General features: G+C 42.0%; 1 pseudogene across 1 annotated transcript; it reads right to left on the bottom strand.

The window, feature by feature from the left end:
- Window positions 1-3,278: 3,278 nt before the first annotated feature.
- Window positions 3,279-4,444, bottom strand: LOC101590355 (annotated as a pseudogene). The gene has a single exon (XR_001117188.2). The product of XR_001117188.2 is annotated as an ADP/ATP translocase 2 pseudogene (transcript).
- Window positions 4,445-4,798: the final 354 nt, after the last annotated feature.

Below are 4,798 nucleotides of genomic sequence, written 5' to 3'. Positions count from 1 at the left end.
AAGGAGTCAGATAACAAATCCTTTAGGCCTCACAGACCATAAAATCCCTGGCATGACTACTCAACTCTACTATGATAGTACGAAAGCAATCTCAGGTAACATGTAAACAAATAGGCATGACTGTGCTCCAATGAAGTTATTTGTGAAATAGTGGCTGGCAGCATTTGGATTGTGAGTCATAGTTTTGCAACACTTAATAAATTCCTGTGGACTTAGAAACCCTGCCAAGCCTACCTAAGTGGGGTAACACTTAGATATTTTATTAACCTTATGATGTTTACTTGACTGGACCATAGGAACAGACTATTTGCCATCTCCAACCTGACTGATAGATGAATTCCTCCACATAGACAATATAATTTCTTCAAGAGTCTCAATATTCTAGCTGCCCATCACCATAACAACATGCACTATTATAATGAAAAAGTAGAAGCAATAATGCATAAAGAAAGAATCCAGGCATTGGGTTTCTTGGATATAAGTTTTGACATTTCAAAATGTGCTGCTAACAAACCAGTCATCGGTGTCTTCAAATAGTCCAAATTCCTTGGATTCTCATAATATGGTAAATTTATTGCATTTTTCCTGAAGTCCAGTAGCCATATATCAAGAATCTTAAATTATTTAGTGCATACATACATACCAAGTGTCTAGCTAGAAAGGCAAAGCAGGTTAAATCAGAAAAGTTAGATATAGCAAAACATTAACTGAGAAAAAGTAATAAAGACCATTAGGTACACGTGGGACAGTTCAGCTTCTTGTAAAGTTTTAGTGAGGCAGATAAAGAGTGAGCAAAAATATATTTCATTTTTATGGTCTTGGGGAGGGTACATTATCATTATGTTTGAATAGTAGATCTTCCTGGTAACAGTGTTATAACTTTTCTGGCATTGGAATCTATTGGGATGAAGGAGGCAAAGGCTGAGTACATGTCCTCTTTTTTGAAGTTCTTAATTCAGAGAATGTTAGTACACACTAGCCCCGGCCACTGTTTTAGCCCAAAGAATCCCGTAGTATTGAGTTCTGGGAATGCCACACGGTCACGAAGTGATGGTAGATGCCTTCCATTGGGTACCCCCTCGTGTGACACCCTCTGTCCTGTGGTTCTAAAAGAGGACAAAGAAGGAAGTGGCTTATAAAATGCTTAGTTGAATTCTGTTTCTGCTACCCTGCCTTTTGAGCAAAACACCACCCTAGGAATGTCGTTCAAAATTCTTTTTTTTTTTTTTGTATTTTAGGGAAGGGTCTACAGGGTGTTCAGGGTCTCACTACTAGATCTGAATGTAGTGATCTGCCCATTTACAGCCTCCCAAGAACTGGGAATGCGTGCGAGTGCCACCACGCCAGTCTCAATTGCCCTCTCAGCATGTCCCAGGGGCAGGGCGTGTACCCGCAGGCTGGGGGATGAAACCCCAGGCCCCTATGCCTGCTTGCAGGCACTTTAATCTGCTCAGCTATTTGGCCAGTCTCGCCCAGAATTTTTAAACCTATGCTTTCCCAGCTATAATGTATACTTAGCTTCAGACAATTCTTTCTCTCATTGTTCTCAGAGAGGTTTCCTGGGAGAAGTTGAGAGAAGGGAGGAAGTAAAGCCAAAGAAAAGCATCTGCCTGTGCTTGTGGGTCATCAGAGGATGCTATTTCAGTCTCCAGGTGGTTGTGGCTCATGAATGTTTCATTAAATACCCTCCTTGAAGTGGTTCTTAATGAGGGGAAACAGCCACTCTCTTAAGGCTACTACGAGCATCTTTTGAGCTTTCATGTTTATAGGGCTGTCTCTCTCCTTTGCCCATGTTTTGAAGGTACCAAATCACAACTATGATAATAATAATTATCACTCGTATTTATGAAGCACAAAGTGTCATGTACTCCGCTGAGCATTTTATATCCATGGTATCTTTAGAAAAACTTTTGAAATATGCACCAGTAGTATCTGTTTCTGTATTGCAGGGGGTGGCAGAAGGTGGTGCGTGTGGTGCTTAAGAACTTGGAGTTTTCCTGAGTCTATCGCTCTGGTTTCAGATTCAGCTTCTCTACTTACTAATGGTGATTTTGAGCAACTAACTTGTTCTTTCCAATCGTATTAGCCCTCTATCACTGTGTAACAAACAGCCCCCAGAATTGAGTGGCTTCAAACAGTACACATTTATGGCCCTGTAGTCTCTGTTGATAGGGGAAGAGCATAGCTTCATTGTGACCTCTCATTCACACATAGATAAAGATAGCAGCGATGGTGCCATTCATCTCAATGGCTGGCTAGATGACAATCTGCCTTGAAGCTCGGGACATTGTTTCTCAGGGTTTGTTGGACTGTAGAGCTCAGTCCTCATGTGATTGTTGGTTAAATGCTCCTCTAATTTCTTGTCACACATTGATTTTCAGATGGCAGCTTGTTTCTTCAAAGTCTACAAGCTGAGAAGGCAATTGAAACTGTCTGAAAGTGAGACCAAAGTAAAAACTCTTAGTAATGGGATTATTCTACCTCTTATGGAGAGTATTTGTGAGAATTAAGCAAGGTACTCTGCTGAAAGTTCCCAGAGAAACTCAGCACATGGCCTGGCCTGGGGTTGTAAATGGAGGCCAATAGAGCTACTTGACTTTGGATGTCCTGCAAGGATGTTGGATGTTTTAGCTGAGATCCTCTTTCCTTGCTTCTCTGCTCTTCCTTCATGTAGCATGGGGACTCTCGGTGCTGAGCTGTTAAGTATTTGTCTGAGGTGAAAGAAGAGAACCTAGGTCCTTAAAGATTTATGAAATGGAACTCAAGCAGGTTTTGCATAGTGGTTTGGATGAAACTAAGCAAAGCCACAGTAAGGGAAAATAGTTTGTTGCTAGAAGCCAAGATGCCTTCTGCAGAAGGTTCTCACACTAGGATGAGGGTGTGAGCAGTCAGGCCACAGTGAAGTAGAACGAGGTGTTGGGAAAATCTCTGTGAAATAAAGCACGAAGTTTCCTGCAGACTTGGTCTTCTGAGGACTAGGCTGCATTCTTTTATTCTTGAATTGCAAAAAGTCTACTCCAGAGTGGACCAACAGCTATGTGTCAAGTCATCTAATGTATTATGAGACATGAATTCTTCAACTGGATATCAATTGCTCCTTGTTTCTCTCAACACAAGGGGGAGGAGGGTTCTCAAGGGTCTCTTCTTCAGAGCATAGTTTCCTGTTTAATTTAATGTTTTATTTAAAATGTTTGACCAATGAATAATATTGGCGCATATTTGTGAGGTACTGTGTAATGTTTTGATTCACATATATATATATATATATTTTTTTTTTACTGTTTTAAATATTTTAATTTCCTCAAATTTGTTATCAGGAGTGACTGAAATAAAAAATATAATTGAGTCCCATTATCATTATCATGGAAATGGCTTTAAGAGAAAACTGGTCAGATGAATATTATTGCTTCCCATTGTCAACCAGTACAGAGTTGCCATGACAAGCAGACAGCAGAGTCTGTTCAGGAATGCTCAAGATGTTATATAATACAGCTTGCCTATTCATAGGAGGAGAAACCTAGGAAACAACTTAGGTGTACTTCTTGATTTCATCATATAAGACAAGCACAAAGGCACCACCCATGCCTCGGAGAACATTGGACCATGCACCCTTGAAAAAAGCTTTGCCTCCTTCATCACGAGCGATCTTCCTCCAGCAGTCAACTGTGCCTGTGTACATGATGTCAGTTTCTTTTCGCCCTGGCTGCATCATCATGCGGCGGCGAACGGTGTCAAACAGATAGGAAGTCAAGCCAGCAACAGCAGTGTCAGACTGTGCGATCATCCAGCTGATGATGATGTGAGTATTTTTGGGGTCCGGAAGCATTCCCTTTGCAGTGTCATATATACCAAAGTAGGCAGCTCGGTAGATGATAATACCCTGCACGGACACATTAAAGCCTTGATACAGACCCTTAATCCCATCAGATTTGTAGATTTTAACCAGGCAGTCACCAAGGCCTTTGAATTCCCTTTCGGCTCCAGCTTTACCCACATCAGCTGCTAGACGGGTACGGGCAAAATCAAGAGGGTACACAAAGCACAAAGATGTGGCCCCTGCGGCACCTCCTGATGCCAGGTTCCCTGCAAAGTAGCGCCAAAACTGGGTCCTCTTGTCCACACCACCCAGGAAGATCTGCTTGTATTTATCTTTGAAGGCAAAGTTGAGAGCCTGGGTGGGGAAGTATCTGATGACTTTGGCCAGGTTACCACGCCTGAAGGACAGGACTCCCTGCTCCTTGGGGATTCGAACCACACAGTCTATAATGCCCTTGTACTGCTTATCTGCGGTGATTTGCTTGCTGGCATGTTGCACCTGCAGCAGCAGCTTGACCCGCTCGATGGGCGCTACCGCAGTCTTGGAGATGGCTGCGGCCACTCCACCTGCCAGGAAGTCCTTGGCGAAGGACACAGCGGCATCTGTCATGTTGGAAGAAAAGGAGAAGCAGGCAACTGCGGGACAGAACTAGGTTGAGAACCGGCTTTGACTCCCGGGCTCTAGCGATTCACATATATATTGAGTAATGATCAGCTCAAAGCAATTAGCATACCTATCACCTAATCTTTGACAAAGGGGTCAAAAGCATGCACTGACATTAAGATAGGCTCTTTAACAAATGATGCTGGGAAAACAAGTTGACCACATGTAGAACAAAGACTATAGACCCATGCCTCACACTCCATACTGAAACCAAATAAAAATGATGTAAATATATAAAGAACACTACATCTACCAGAATATAAATTTAGCAAAAATCTTTTTTAAAATTTTTTATTTATTTATTTTTGGCAGAACTTG

Source organism: Octodon degus, unplaced genomic scaffold, assembly GCF_000260255.1.
Source record: "Octodon degus isolate 3935 unplaced genomic scaffold, OctDeg1.0 scaffold00079, whole genome shotgun sequence".
Lineage (NCBI taxonomy): Eukaryota > Metazoa > Chordata > Mammalia > Rodentia > Octodontidae > Octodon > Octodon degus.
Note: the sequence above shows the minus strand (reverse complement) of the source record. Positions and strands in the feature narration are given on the sequence as shown.